Source organism: Lissotriton vulgaris, chromosome 6 (genome assembly GCF_964263255.1).
Source record: "Lissotriton vulgaris chromosome 6, aLisVul1.2, whole genome shotgun sequence".
Classification (NCBI taxonomy): domain Eukaryota; kingdom Metazoa; phylum Chordata; class Amphibia; order Caudata; family Salamandridae; genus Lissotriton; species Lissotriton vulgaris.
The window spans coordinates 1,358,321,013-1,358,338,087 of NC_141694.1; the positions used below are offsets into that span (position 1 = coordinate 1,358,321,013).

The 17,075-nt window shown below is 45.5% G+C and overlaps 1 protein-coding gene across 1 annotated transcript in view; it reads left to right on the top strand.

Moving 5' to 3' along the window:
- Positions 1 to 17,075, top strand: part of LOC147708877 (uncharacterized) — a 255,951-nt gene that overhangs the window by 129,666 nt on the left and 109,210 nt on the right. The gene's annotated exons all lie outside the window — the stretch shown is intronic.

Here is a 17,075-nt window from a genome sequence, read left to right on the forward strand (position 1 = left end):
GTGGTTTGACTGCCTAAGTTGGCGGCCCCAACTTGGTGAGACTCCAGCTGAGCCCTGAAACACCTACATTATCTTGACCCTTATGACACACAGTTTGCTCGGTTCTCGAGTACGAGTGTGCAGAGGGTTCAATGAACCTCTGCCTCTCTTGATACACAGACTAGGGGGCATATTTATGACCTGGTTTGCGCCACGTTTGCATCATGCAACATGGTAGCCTGGCTGATGAGGGCTGTTAGCCCGAAACCGGTCCTAGGATGCTTGTTTCCATTCCAGGGAAGACTTGGCTTGGCAGTTCGGGTTTGACTGTTCCCATGAGGCACAGGATCAAGACTGATTTGCATATAGCTGTGTCTGAACTGGGGTGGCGAAGTGAGCTAAAGAACGATGATGATGATGGATTCAACCCAGATCTGTGATTGGGGGTGAGTGTCTGAAAATTTTCAGCGCTCCGTCTATCATCTCCTTGTGTTTGCTTTGTTTGCCCTAAGTTGGCAGGATATGCCCAGAGGTGGGTCCCTTGCTCACTTTTGACACTGGATTCAAGCTAGCCTGGTTGATGAGGGGTGTTACCCTGAAACCGGTCCCAAGATGCTTGTTTCTGGTCCAGGGAAGACATGGCTTCACAGTTCGGGCTGGACTGATCCCATGAGGCACAGGGTCAAGACTGATTTGCATATAGCTGTGTCTGAACTGGGGTGGCGAAGTGAGCTAAAGAACGATGATGGATTCAACCTAGGTCTGTGACTGGGGTGAGTGTCTGAAACGCTTCAGCACTCTGTCCATCCTCTCCTTGTGTTTGACATGTGCGTCGCAAACCTTAAGTGATATTTATGAAACCACATGTTAGAAATGGGATCCCTGGCTGGCCAGGGCTTGCGCCAAAGTCAGTCAGAGACCACCACTCCAAAGTCAGGGCAAGGGAATTACACGCCAAGATAACCCCTGCTCACCCTGTAGGTAACGGGGCGCGAGCAGCAAGGCTAAACTTGGAGGCTATGTAGGTTAAGTGTTTGCGCGCGCACCCAGCAACAACACCCAAGGCCCACCACAAAGGAAACTCCATATAAAAATAGCCTTTGTATTATACTAACACACATTAAATAAGAATACACACTTTACAATGTGCCAACAGGCACGGGCAGAATTTACAGGGGATATGTACAAGACAGGGCCACATGGACCACTGTCAGGAATCAGCACTTTTAGAACTTAGCACTAGTTAGAATTAGCACTTAGAACATAGAATATAAATCACTGTAGCACAAAATAGAACATAAAGCACACAACCAGTAATCACTGGTAACAGGTAAGAACCACCTACTCGACCCTAACCACCTTAGGAACAGGTCATGCAGGGAACCAGGACCTCACTAGCACCACCTGTACTAGGAGAAAAACAACCACCTAAGTATCACAATACCTGTAGGGGTATAAGCACATTACACATGATGCATCACAACACATTCAAAGGTGTAGGGAAGGAGAACACATGATGCATAAACAACACATTCAGAGGTGCAGCACAGGAGAACACAAGATGCATAAACAACACATTCAGAGGTGTAGAGAAAAACAATTGCGCCAAACTCACATAAGTCACTACCTGTGACACTCCTTAGGCCAACTGGCCTTGTTGGGGCTAGGACGCCCTGTGTCCCAATGTCGGGGGGGGCCCTAAATGTGGCAGCTGCCCACTAAGTGCTGGGCAGCTGTGGGACAATGGTGGGGGACAACGTTGGAGCCTCCCAGGCTCTGAACGGTGCACAGACAAAATATCAAGATTTAAATTTCGATATACAATTATATCGAAGTTTAAATATCGAAGGGATACAATATCGAAGGTAAGTAATATCGACACTCTTAATATCGATATTAGTAATATCGAAGTTTTCAATATCGATGTCAGTAATATCGATGTAAATAATTTCGATGTTACTAATATCGGATTTTTAATCATTTTTGTGTATCTTTTATTGTATTTATTATGTTTTTTTTTATTTTTTTCATGTAATTTAATTAAATTTTGTATTTTAGTACTGTAGCGGGTTGTGGGTTTATAGGGGAATAGGGTGGGAAGTAATTTAATTATGTTAAATTAATTATTAATTAGTAGGAATAATTAAATAAATGTAATTAATTAGTAATTATTTATAATAATTTTAATTAATTGATTATTAGATAAATATGTTCTGTAGCGGGTTATGGGTTTATAGGGGAATAGGGTGGGAAGTAATTTAATTATTTAAAAATAATTATTATTAGTAGTTATTATTAATTTATTTTAAATAATTGGTAATTTAATTTAATTAATTGGTAAATCATTTTAAATAATTGATTAATTGATAAATATGTTCTGTAGTGGGTTATGTTTTTATAGGGGAATAGGGTGGGAAGTAATTTAATTATGTAAAATTAATTATTAATTAGTAGTTATTATTAATTAATTTTAAATAATTGGGAAATAAATTTAATTAATTGGTAAATCATTTTAATTAATTGATTAATTGATAAATATGTTCTGTAGCGGGTTGTGGGTTTATAGGGGAATAGGGTGGGAAGTAATTTAATTATGTTCAATTAATTATTAATTAGTAGGAATTATAAATTATTTTAATTCATTGGTAGTTAATTTAAATTAATTGGTAATTAATTTTAATTAAATCATTAATTGATAAATGTATTCTGTTGCGGGTTGTGGGTTTATAGGGGAATATGGTGGGAAGTAATTTAAATGTAATTAAGTAATAATGTTTTTAAATGAATTGATTTGTTAATTATTTAATTGTTAAATATTAATTGGTAAATAAATGTTATAAAATGGTATTTTTTATTTCTTTTAGTTAAATATATTTTGCTAATCATGTTTTCAATATTTATGTATAGGTATTGTAAATGGTTTATATTTATTTAATAGTTTATATTTTTATTAAAATAAAAAAGCATTTATTTATAAGTATATCATTTTAACCTCTACGCTATCCAACACTTTCCCTACTGTTGCACTCTCCGGAGTTGGAATAGTAATTTTCACCCCTACGCTATCCAACACTTTCCCTACTGTTGCACTCTCTGGAGTTGGAATAGTAATTGTTACCCCTACGCTATCCAACACTTTCCCTACTGTAGTACTCTCTGGAGTTGGAATAGTAATTGTTACCCCTACGCTATCCAACACTTTCCCTACTGTTGCACTCTCTGGAATTGGAATAGTAATTGTTACCCCTACGCTATCCAACACTTTCCCTACTGTTGCATTCTCTGGAGTTGGAATAGTAATTGTTACCCCTACGCCATCCAACACTTTCTCTACTGTTGCATTCTCTGGAGTTGGAATAGTAATTGTTACCCCTACGCTATCCAACACTTTCCCTACTGTTGCACTCTCTGGAGTTGGAATAGTAATTTTTACCCCTACGCTATCCAACATTTTCCCCACTGTTGCACTCTCTGGAGTTGGAATAGTAATTGTTACCCCTACGTTATCCAACACTTTCCCTACTGTTGCACTCTCTGGAGTGGGAATAGTAATTGTTACCCCTACGCTATCCAACACTTTCTCTACGGTTGCACTCTCTGGAGTGGGAATAGTAATTGTTACCTCTACGCTATCCAACACTTTCCCTACTGTTGCACTCTCTGGAGTTGGAATAGTAATTGTTACCCCTACGCTATCAAACACTTTCCCTACTGTTGCATTCTCTGGAGTTGGAATAGTAATTGTTACCCCTACGCTATCCAACACTTTCCCTACTGTTGCACTCTCTGGAGTTGGAATAGTAATTTTTACCCCTACGCTATCCAACACTTTCCCTACTGTTGCACTCTCTGGAGTTGGAATAGTAATTGTTACCGCTACGCTATCCAACACTTTTCCTACAGTAGCACTCTCTGGAGTTGGAATAGTAATTGTTACCCCTACGCTATCCAACACTTTCCCTACTGTTGCACTCTCTGGAGTTGGAATAGTAATTGTTACCCCTATGCTATCCAACACTTTTCCTACTGTTGCACTCTCTGGAGTTGGAATAGTAATTTTTACCCCTACGCTATCCAACACTTTCCCTACTGTTGCACTCTCTAGAGTTGGAATAGTAATTTTTACCCCTACGCTATCCAACACTTTCCCTACTGTTGCACTCTCTGGAGTGGGAATAGTAATTTTTACCCCTACGCTATCCAACACTTTCCCTACTGTTGCACTCTCTGGAGTGGGAATAGTAATTGTTACCCCTACGCTATCCAACACTTTCCCTACTGTTGTACTCTCTGGAGTGGGAATAGTAATTGTTACCCCTACGCTATCCAACATTTTCCCTACTGTTGCACTCTCTGGAGTGGGAATAGTAATTTTTACCCCTACGCTATCCAACACTTTCCCCAACTGTTGCACTCTCTGGAGTGGGAATAGTAATTGTTACCCCTATGCTATCCAACACTTTCCATACTGTTGCACTCTCTGGAGTGGGAATAGTAATTTTTACCCCTACGCTATCCAACACTTTCCCTACTGTAGCACTCTCTGTAGTGGGAATAGTAATTGTTACCCTATGCTATCCAACACTTTCCCTACTGTTTCATTCTCTGGAGTGGGAATAGTAATTTTTACCTCTACGCTATCCAACACTTTCCCTACTGTTGCATTCTCTGGAGTGGGAATAGTAATTGTTACCCCTACGCTATCCAACACTTTCTTTACTGTTGCACTCTCTGGAGTGGGAATAGTAATTTTTACTCATACGCTATCTAAAATGTATTTATTTATTTTTATTAGTTTTATGTTTTTATTAATTGTTATTTATATTATTATTGTATGTATATAAAGTTATTTGTAATTTATTATATATTTATTTATGTATAAGTTACTAAAATAATTAATGTAGAGTTATTGTTAATGAAAAATATACTATGTATTATATCTTTATTATTATTAATTTGTATTACATTATGTATTATTTTTAAATATTATAATATAATTTTAAATATATTTATTACATCTATAAGTATTATTTTGGTAATATTACATTTTTATTTTGATGAAAGAAAACGATGTTTTATAAAAAACGATATTTTTGACATTCTATATATTTTTTTCGATATTTTTGTACTTACCTTGTTAGGTATAGGATCCCGATATTTTTGCCATCGATATTTTTGTTGCGATCATTTTGTATGTCGATATTAGTGTATTCGAAATTTTGTCATAGATTCGCTCTGAGCAACAGAATGGCCCCCTGAGCCTCTCTGGGCTCGAGCAAACAACAATGGGGGATGTAAGCCTCTCTGGACTCTAACGAAGAATGCTCCAGGCCGTGGGAGTCCCCCTCCTGGGGACCCGAAATACACTTATGCCCCAGGAGCCCTCTCAAGGCTCTAATTAACCAAAATGGGGAGCCTTCAGCCTCTGGAGCTGCACACACAATGCCCCCGTGGCCCTCGTGGGCCTCTGGACTAAGAACCTGTGCCCTTCTGGAGCCCCTCGTGGGCTTGAGAACCACCTCCCATTTGTGGAGCCTTGGGGGCTTGAGAATAGCTGGGGGGGGAGCGGCCCGCTGCCTTCCGGGGCCGCTCTCACACGCAGGATACTACCCCCTTGGTCACCCACTTACTCCTGCTCCACTGAGCCAGGCAGTAAGCCCCTACACCCTCCTCGCTATCCTGGGACCTAGCTGGGCTACACTGAGCCTCTTCCACCACGCTGGGCTGGAAGATACCTGAACCACTTCTTTTGGACTCACTCACTAGGGACTCTAAAGAATCTCTGGCCCTCTCCCAGCGGTCTGCTTCCGCTGCAAGCTGCTCTGAACAAGGAGACCCATATTCCAACAGGTGTTGGCGCAACTCGGGACAACAAACACTGAGGACTGCTCTTTGATAATAATTCCCTGCAATACATCAAAATCATCTTCGGTGCGAACTCGCACCCAATCAATCAGTGTCGCATTACATTCATTCTCAAACTCTTCCCAAGACTGGTGAGACAGTTTCCTACTGCCCCTGAATTTCAACCTTAACTCCTCCTCTTCGGAAACAGGTACCAGACTGGGGGAACTGGGACTGGGATTTCCTACACTGAAATCTATATAGCTGCCACCACTGGACTCAACCCTCCCTGGGGAGCCCAGAAAATTAAAACTGCACGCGGGGGATAGTCCACCCTCCAGAGCTAACTTCTCTCTGGTGAAGGCCCTCTCAGCCTCCTCTATCCTCTCCTGCGCTAAGGCCTTCTCAGTCTCTAGCCTTTGTTGCTCAAGGGCCAATGTCCTAAGACTCAACTCATGAGCCCATAATGCCATTTTCTCCTCTAAGACTAACTTCCTATTCTCCTCTGGGGACAGGGAAAGGGATGAGGCACTGCCTCCTAAGCTGGACCCAGCAAGGGACTCCATACCTATGGGGTCTCTACTCTCTACTGGCATCCAGGTACTGTCATCTTCTTCCTCCTCTTCTGAATCTTCAGGGCTCCCCACAGACCCACAAACCTCATGGTGTGAGACAAAATTCACAAAGGTATTCAGCAAGTTCCCTAACCCAGAAAACTCACACTCTCTTGTCCAGTGTAACACACCATTCATCCACACATAACCCCCCACTCGGACTGGTAAGGCAGTTTCTACCACCCCTGATTCCTCAACCTGACCACACGTGACACAGGTACCAAACTCTGGAAGCGGGGCGAGGAACAAATGTACTGGACACAATTATACAATGATACCTTAGGAGAAGAAATATGGAACTTCAAAAAAACAATAATCCCCAAAATGTGGTCATCTAAAATGCAGAGTTTTGTAGTGCGGCCTGTTGCCACTGCGGTACAACGCAAACACAAATCCGGATCCGCACCACTTGCCACCAATGTTAGAAATGGGATCCCTGGCTGGCCAGGGCTTGCGCCAAAGTCAGTCAGAGACCACCACTCCAAAGTCAGGGCAAGGGAGTTACACGCCAAGATAACCCCTGCTCACCCTCTAGGTAACGTGGCGCGAGTAGCAAGGCTAAACTTGGAGGCTATGTAAGTTAAGTGTTTGCGCGTGCACCCAGCAACAACACCCAAGGCCCACCACAAAGGAAACTCCATACAAGGTTATATTTAAAAATAGCGTTTGTATTATACCAAAACACATTAGATAAGAACACACACTTTACAATGTGCCAACAGGCACGGGCAGAATTTACAGGAGATATGTACGAGACAGGGCCACATGGACCACTGTCAGGAATCAGCACTTTTAGAACTTAGCACTAGGTAGAATTAGCACTTAGAACATAGAATATACATCACTGTAGCACAAAATAGAACATACAGCACACAACCAGTAATCACTGGTAGCAGGTAAGTACCACCTACGCGACCCTAACCACCTTAGGAACAGGCCACGCAGGGAACCAGGACCTCACTAGCACCACCTGTACTAGGAGAAAAACAATTACCTAAGTAGCACAATACCTGTAGGGGTATAAGCACATTACACATGATGCATCACAACACATTCAGAGGTGTAGGGAAGGAAAACACATGATGCAGAACCTACATTCAGCGGTGTGAGAACAAGGCACATGACGCATAAAAACACATTCAGAGGTGCATTACAGGAGAACACATGATGCATAAACAACACATTCAGAGGTGCAGCACAGGAGAACACATGATGCATAAACAACACATTCAGAGGTGTAGAGAAACACAATTGCGCCAAACTCACATAAGTCACCACCTGTGACAGTCCTTAGGCCAACTGGCCTTGTTGGGGCTAGGACGCCCTGTGTCCCAATGTCAGGGGGGCCTAAACGTGGCAGCTGCCCACTAAGTGCTGGGCAGCTGTGGGACAATGGTGGGGGACAACGTTGGAGCCTCCCAGGCTCTGAACAACAGAATGGCCCCCTGAGCCTCTCTGGGCTCGAGCAAAAAACAATGGGGGCTGTGAGCCTCTCTGGGCTCTAACGAAGAATGCCCCAGGCCGTGGGAGTCCCCCTTCTGGGGACCCGAAATACACTTATGCCCCAGGAGCCCTCTCAGGGCTCTAATTAACCAAAATGGGCCGCCTTCAGCCTCTGGAACTGCACACACAATGCCCCCGTGGCCCTCGTGGGCCTCTGGACTAAGAACCTGTGCCCTTCTGGAGCCCCTCGTGGGCTTGAGAACCACCTCCCCTTTGTGGAGCCTCGGGGCTTGAGAATAGCTGGGGGGGGGAGCGGCCCGCTGCCTTCCGGGGCCGCTCTCACACACAGGAGACTGCCCCCTTATACTGTAGAGTCCCTCTCGGGGGACTCTGACTTAAGTAAGGCCCCAAGGCCCTTCCGACACGACGGCCCCTTGCTCTGGAGCGGAGGGGCGGGCACCGGCAATGTGCCCCGACAACCCCCCTCTCCTTCTTGGGTGCACTCACCGGTCTCGCGGCAGCTGGCTGGAGAGCTCCCGCTCCTCGGGACTCTCCTCGGTCGCGGTCTCCTCCTGCTCCCCTTGCTTCCTTGGGCGCGGACTCGGCTTGACTTCCCCAGACCGGGGGAAGCGGGGGAAGGAGTCGGCCGGTCTTCTCTTCTTCGGTGCAGGAGCGCGGGGTGGGCTCCCGTCTGCTTCCTGTCGTCCCGCCAAAGCTTGCTTGACTTCCGGGTCAGACCTCGGGCCGGCAGCCAATCCCAGTGCGGCCCGGGGGATGAGGTGGATGACATCACAGGGTTTTCCCGGGCCGGCCGGCAGTGACAATGTTGCGGGGCGATGCCGGATGGGCACCGGCTTGTTTAAAATAAGCAATAAATCGAGGTGGGCACTCGATATGGGGCCAAACCAACGGCACCAGGTCCTTGGCGGAGTGAGCACCTGCCAGGGGTGCAAAAATCAGCAAAAAGCGGCGTGGGCAGCTGCGAAAGGGAAAGTAAAGCGCTCCCAGCGCTCAAGGACAATTTACAGCGCTCCCAGGCGCTAGAGGTCCATAAGTCCAGGACCAGGTTCCTTAGGAAGGAGATAGCAAAAGAAGGGGGGGAGGCTGGGCCCAGAGACAGCTCACTGGGCCTCCAGGCAGAGAGGCAATCCAAGTGGCAGTCCTCCTGCCCAGCAACAGCAGCAGCCCCCTCAGGATCCTGGAAGAGAACAAATTGTAAGGGGACACAGCCCCTTCTTATACTGTAAATTCCTTTGTCTGAGGTGCAGGGTGGGGAGAAACCAGTCGCAGCTGGTTTTGGAGCACCCTTTCTATTCACTAGGGAGGCTAGGGTCATTAGATGCACCACAGGGGGTGGAGCCAGCATTGAGTGGGGAAAGCCCAGCCCTATTCAGGACCCAAGTGCACTCCTCCCCCGTCATCAGCATGCTAATCTCCACACTCACCACCGGGTAGACCCATCCAGACTCCTGGAGCCAGGCTCACCAGCCAGCCCCAGCCAATCACACGCCAGACACATTTTACACTAATTTGCCAACTCCTAGAAGTGGCACTTCCACACAAGACGCAATCATGCCACATACATCATTGCGAAGTATTCAATCTCACGAGTTCGCACATACCAAACTCGAGCCTGCACACCTCATGCATCAGAAACTGCCAGGGGGACAGACATTCCCCATGCATTCCTATGGGAGGGCAGGCCAACCTTACTCCACACACTCAGAGTACGCACGCACTTTCCACTGGAACACAGTGAAAGTGCACAGAAACCAAAAATCACTACCTCCAATTCACATTCACAAAGCAAAAAGTTTAGGGGTGGGTGTTTGGAGAGGTCTCGGGACTTCACCTTAATGTGCAGAAATCTACTCTATGGACCCTGGGAGATGGCGTGGCGCTGGGTGACTGGGTGTCGACTCTACAGGAAGCGGTGGGGGGCTTTAAATACCTCGGAGTATTCTTAACGGATATACCGGGAGTCTCGTGGGAACGTAACATTGTTCCGGTATGGGACAGGGTTCGGTCCGATATGAAGACATGGTCCCGCATGCCCCTGAATCTGTATGGCCGCTCGGCCATTTTTAAGATGGTGGCCCTCCCTCGTCTGCTCTATCAGCTACAGAACCACCCCTACTAAGTCTCGCCGCAGTGGTTTCGTCAAGTCAATTCAGCACTGGGCCTCTTCCTCTGGGCTGGTGGTGCTATCCGTGTGGCGCTTCGCACCTGCTACCTTTCCACGTATTGTGGTGGCCTGGCGTCGTCGGATATTTTATCTTACTACCAAGCTTCCCACTTGTTGGTGTTAAACGAGTGGTGGTATGGTGATCGCAGTGATCAGGCCTATGCCCTTGAGAGGTATTTGATGGAACCTGATACTTTGCATGCGCTGCTATACTCGGCGGGAAAGAGGAGGAGACTCCCGGTGGTTACACAGGTGGTATTCCAAATATGGCGTTGAGCGCTTGGCCGCATGGGATGGTGGAATAAGCTGACGGAGGAGACCCCGCTGTGGCACAATGGCCGCTTACCGGCTCTTGCAGCCTTGCAGGGGTTTAGTGTCTGGGATGCGATAGGGATCTCAGCGCTGGGTCACGTCATGAAGGGAACGACCCTTAAATCATTCCAGGACCTGAGGGACGAATACAATATGCCTAACACCCAATTCTTTAAATATTTGCAGTTTCGACACGCTATTTCCCCTGCCCTGGATGGACTGGACTCCCTGCCGGAGTTCAGCCCTCTGGAAGCTAAGTTGTTTATGGGGGAACTAGTAGATAAGAAAATATCCTGCATCTATCAATCACTAGTTACTCACTGCTCCCCCTCTCTGGATAACTTACGGTCTACCTGGGAGAGAGATGTAGGAGAATTGGATGAGGAGGGTTGGAGAGAGGCTCTTGCGGCCCCGAGGGAGGCGGCCATCGCTGTACGACTGCGTTTTATCCAATCTAAATACCTGCACAGGGCCTATTACACGAGAGAGAGACTGTGTAGGGCTGGTTTAATTGCCTCCCCTGACTGCCTGAGATGTGGCCGGGATGTGGGCACGTTCGTACACACGGTATGGTCCTGTGGGGCATTGGAAAGATACTAGAATCGCATTTGGGATTGTTTGGATGAGGTGCTCGGTTGGACGCTCCCCCGTACACCGCAGCTGGGCCTTTTGCATGTTTTGGAACAGGTGGGTGGCAACATTTACAAACGGCACTTACTACTCCTGGGCCTTGTGGTGGCTAAGAGGGACATGGCCCGTGCCTGGAAAAGCCCTCAAGCTCCCCCGTTAGAGGCCTGGAAACAGGGTTTGGACTACTATATGGGTCTGGAACGTCCGGTGTTTGAGACCCGGGGCTGCCCCAGAAAGCACTACAAAATTTGGAAGAGGTGGGCGGACTACAGGGGGCTGTGGCTAGAGCCGCCGATGCGACAAGATGTAACTAGTGAACAACTGCTTTGAGAATCAGGGCGTGGGTAAGAGTGTATGGCCTTTTTCATACGTACTACTTTACCAGACGTGGATGGACATCGTGAACGGACTAGGGGGGGACCCGGGTGGGGGTTAGTTCTTAAGGGGTGGGGGGACTAAGGATTGTTCAATAATAATGATTGATATTGATTTCTATATTGATTGCTTGTCTCTGTATTTTGATCTTATGCTCACGGCTCCTCCGGTGTTCGGAGTACTGTGGATTTCTTGCAATCTTATCTAACACAACAATAAAAATGTGTTCTAAAAAAAAAAAAGTTTAGGTGTGAACCTGCCAGAAGGGCCAAGTCCAACACCACACAAGGCCACTTTGTGTGGCCCTGATTGTCTTTATAAATCTGGAGTGAAGCAGAGAGCAGCAGTTATCAAATCTGCACAAAATAGTTTTGAAAATGAAGTATGTTGCGTCGCTTGGTATTTTTCTTAGAGAGTGGAGGTAGAAGACATTAATAAACCGGGATAAATACGGGTTCGTGCCAGCCAGAACTACGTCCCATAATATCCGCCAGCTGTGTCACTTCCAGGACTGGGCAAAGGATTGATGTCCCCACGTGTCTTTCCTAGTCCTGGGCTTGGAGAAAGCCTTTGACACTGACCTGGCCATATTTATTTAAGGTGCTGCGACGAATAGGAGTGGGCCCTACGCTGTCAGCATATACAAGACTTCTATATACGAAATTATCGACCCATATGCAACTCGGCCGACATAGCTCTGCACTGTTCCCGATAGCACCTGGCACACGGCAGGGGTGCCCACTCTCCCCACTCCTGTTCGCTCTAGCAATTGAACCACTGGTGATTCGCCTCCGGGACCTGTCAGTCCTAGGGTGGTCTTACCCCGCAATTTTTTCCCTTTGCGCCTCATTTTTGCCACCATCTTTTTGTTGGACCTAGGCCTCTAGGGCGCCTTACCACTGCCAAACAGTGCTGAGGTGCAGGTGCTCTGTCCTAATAGCATGGCTGCCACAGGCCCCTGCTACTGCGGAGTGGCCATTGAACATACATGCACTAGTAGTTAGGAACAGGCTGGGACATACTGATACGGTATCTTTGCCGTCCTGCCTTTTTGTCCAATAGACCAACATGTAGAAGCTCCTGGAACCTTCCATCCCAGGGAGGGAAACGTGACTAGTCAGTTGGGGCACCACTGGACCTGGGGGAACCTCTGCCGGAGTATAGGCGGTTGGGCCTAGGGGGGAACCTACACTACTGAGACTGACTGAGCTTAGGCCCTGCTGTACCCAAGATAGCTGAGGGACTCTGCCAGCCTGCTGACCTTGCGCAGTGAGGGGGAAATCCAGGAACCACCCTGCCTCTTATGCCTCCCAACTCAACCCCCACCTTCTCCCCAAGAAACTGCGACTGAAGACCTTCTGTCAACCAGCACTGAGACTGGAAAGCGTTGTGGACTTAACACCTGAACCCCCCCCCCAAACTGTGCTGTGATTCTTGAAGTGCTGGGGGTCCACAAGTTAATGAGTTCTATGCCCCAAGTCTCCTGCTATTGTCCATGAGCGCTGTGTTCCTAGAACCCTGAAACTGTCCCCCCATGTGATCTGTTAGAGGAGCGCTGTGTGCCTCTCCATTGCCAGAGCTCCCCGTGGCTGGGACCGAAGCAGCGGGAAGCCCCGGGGAGGAGCGCAGGAGCAGCATGGGCCTACCAGTGAGCGCCGCCCCAGGTAAGACCCTGGGAGGGAGGCGGTGCGAGAACTGATAGCGGGGCTGCCGAGAAGCCAGGTTAGGGCTGGATGGCAGCCCCGTGACCGCTCCTCACCAAAAGAAATTCAGAACTGGTAGCGAAGGCCTCAATTAGCTCCCTGCCAGCAAGAGCTAACGTGGCGTGCTCCAGCCTGACACCTGCGAGGGGCTCAGTTCTCAAAACATCACCAAGGCCTCTCCCATCGGCAACTGAGACAGGCTAAAGGGATTTTGGGGCCTGGAACCGTTGGTACAAGACTCTCAGGCCCATATCAGCACTGTCTGGGGGCGGTCGTTACTTACTACATACCGCCTCCAAGGAATCCCTGTGTCAGTATATCCACATCAGACCTGCCACGAATGTGCTACTGCCTTCGACCTGTTACATGCATAGAGTTAAGACCTGCCATGGAAGGGGGGGGGGGGGGGGGGGGCTGGTAGGGTTATCTGTATTTCCTAGATGTTAGGGAATGTTCCCCTGCATTGAATCTGCGCATAGGAAGTGTTGCCCATGACGAAGATGCGCAAAAGTGATGTTGCTTTTATTGATGTTGCCTAAGGAATGTTGCCCTGTTTATCTACCTGCATAGGCAAAGTTGTGCCTGATACGTATATGATCCTCCGGTCTAAGAAATGTTACTTGAATTATTCATATGCGTAGGAAATGTTACTGAAATATTTTGACGTTATATTCATTCCCCTGAAGTGTTACCTTGATGACAATGCTTACAGGAAATGTTTCCTAGAACTCCCCTGAATAGCAGAAGTCTTGTTTTTCATTGAATTGTTGCAGAGGAGGTGTTACCTACCCTGACTTAGTGCCTACGAAGTGCTACCTGCCTGAACTACAATGATATAAAGAGTCTTGGTTTCTAAAACAATCTGTTGTGGTGTCATTCTATTGCGGGCGAGTTACTGTCCCAGTGCGAGTGTGTGCTACACCACTGCTTTACACATTGCCTTCAGGTGCCTTCCTGCCTCGCGCCAAGCTACCGTTTTGGAATTGGTGACCCCAGTTCTAACACAGATGTTAAACAGGTTTCCATCAGCATGGACCAAAATCCTGCTGCTAAACTGAGGCAGGGATGCCACTGGTGCCCGGTGCAGCATCAGCACTGCTTTTCTGGATCAGGCTGGCTATTCTTTTGGCCGTAAAAGATGAAGCATATTGAAAGGTTTGTGCATCTGTTACCTGAGGCATTCCATGGGATGGATTGGTCTTACTTAACTGAGAGGCAGGTTGGCACCGTCTGATTTAGTTTCATAGAAAGTACTGATGTTTTGTTCCCATTTAATTCAGTGGTATCTGTCTCTCTGCTAAAACTGTTGATCATCATCCAGAACTCCTTTGAGTTTTTGTGCCAGTAGAGCTCGATCTGCAATCATTTCTCATATCTTTGTTTAGCTTGCCAAATTTGTTTTTTTTTATAGGTGCTGCGTAGGATATATATTTTGTCAGGTTGGAGAGTCCTCAGTCTGAATTTGAGTGATCTTATTATTTTATTGAGGGATCTTTTCTGGATATTCAGGTCCTTTGTGAACCAGGGTGCCTTTGGCCATGACTTATTTCTTCTCTATTAGTTTTGGGTTCTTTAGCACACTTTTTTTTAGGTAAGCCTTGTTGTGGGTATCTTGCAGGTTTCAATTCACCCTCCTCATCTCATGCACACTATTGGTGACTCGTGCTCTTTTCTTTGTCTTTTTTATGTTGCTTTCCTCTAAATATCTTTTGACAATCCTGATGATGGCCCTGGTCAATTAAACCTTAGGGGTTGAAACGTCGACTTATTTATTTTCATAATATGGACAGTCTCAGTCGGTTAAATACCTATTTTTCATACTTGAAAAGTTGCAGTTGAAGGCAATACCTCTACATGTATTGTTCATTAAATGCAGCCTATTATTTTGGATGTCATGTCTTTTATTTTTGTATAGCACCTATTTCTCACCAATTCTTCACTGCATCGTTAAACATTTTTGCACTGAGACGTTGTAACTCATTGTGATTGTGATTTGCATATCTAAACCTATTTATTAAAACTTGTGTTGTGTGCAGCTATTCATTTCATTATTTGCTTTTAATACACGTTGGTTTACCTGTTTCTTTTTCTTCTCCCAGGTCAACCCATTGTTTGATATGTTCATTTTATTTTAGCCTCACGTTGAACCTATTACACTTTATGTAGCATGGTGCATGCACTAGCTACTCATATGATCAGCCCTGGATGTTATCCTTAAAACTTCCCTTGTTTCCCCTACAAAACGTTAAATAGTCTACCTCTCCCAACCCCTGACGAAGAGCAGCAAGCTTGAAATGCATTGGGGATTACCACTGTAATATTCTGACAACTAGACCAGAGATTAAACATCACGTTGTGATCAAATACTTTGGAACTGTAAACATTTCCATGCTAAATAAGAAGTGAATTGGTTTTATCCTAGTACGACTGTCTCCACAATTTTTCTAAAAAAGCATGGATAAGTGTTCTTTTTGGTGTCTAGCTCATGAAACCCCAAAGAGGGATGAAGCATCTAAAAGACATTCAAACATATTAGATAAATACATTATAGTACTGGATCACGTTTCTTTCCTTCAATTTGCATTTTACCTAAATAAAAAAACTCAAAGATGTTTAAATCGTTTCATCACTGTTGACGGAGGTAGTTTTGTGAAAATATGAACAAAAAACCAACCACAACATATAATTTCCTGCATGGTTAGAATTTTCACATCAATGAATTAAAGTGGTCTATCTTTGATAGGCATTACTAAAAACTAAAAGTATTTGTTCAGAAAAAAATAATAGGGGAAATAAAGGTTTGGTGCTTAAAGCTTCCAAACTATAAAATATGCCAAAACCTACCCTAATGAAACCCAAGAGAGTGGAACTCAAATGTGGATGGATCAGGAAACATATGTGAAAGCTCACGTATAAGTCTAAATCTTGCCACCTAGATGCAAAGACTTTTTTAAATGTTTATTCTTAGTATTTGTATTTTGGGTGTAATTAGTAAAGGCACTAACCTACTACAACTAATCGAATGCCCATTGTTAAGTAATTTCTAAATGTCAACACAAAGGTCAACACAAATTTCTGTGTCAACACAAAGGTTATTGCTATCTATTGGTAGTGACGTGTCATTTATGTAATTGCAGCACTGCACGAAGGTTAATAAAAATTAGAACATAAAAAAAGAACTCCCACCACGCTTTAAAAGAAGGATTTGTGATACAACTTCAAGTATGATGCATTGGTATTTGTTATGCTTAGTTAAGGATTGCCAATACATAAACACAGTAAATTTGATGGCACTCATATAGTAGAACATGAGGCAGCACCTGCAAGAACACACAGCTACTGTGAAGAATCAAAAGTAGAGTTTTAATTGGCTTTCTACCCAAGCAGAGAGCAGCAATTAACAAATCTGCATAAAAGAGTCCTGAAAATGGAGTATGTTGCGCCACTTGATAATTTTCTTAGAAAGTAAAGGTAGAAACTGGGATAAAGCTCTAAAAGTTTATGGGGCATATTATCAAACCCATTTTCGCCGCTTTAGCGGACGATTTCGGCCGAAAAGACGCAATTTAAATATTGCACTATAATCAATGACACGCTAACGCGCGTTTCCTTGATTTAGTAGCCGTTTCTTCATGCAAAGTGAACGTTTCTCTCAATGTCTGGATGATTAACGTGGCAAGCACAACTTCGCACTATTAACAATGCGGCCCCAGCGATAAAACAAACCGAGCTAACCGCGGTTATCGCAATAAAATTTAACGTCTGCTTTTTCTTTTACTTAGCTATGCTGACAATGGGAGGTGGATCGCCATGTTACGACCTCACTCCCCTATTAGCAAGCATCTCCATAATCATCGCTGGATTGCAGGCGATATTTCTAGTTCTCGACGGCTATCGCTGGAATTACATTGCCTGTTCGCAAAGCGCAAATTATACACCGCTAACACGGCAATGTAATTCAGCGATAGACGGCGATAAACAGAAACGCGC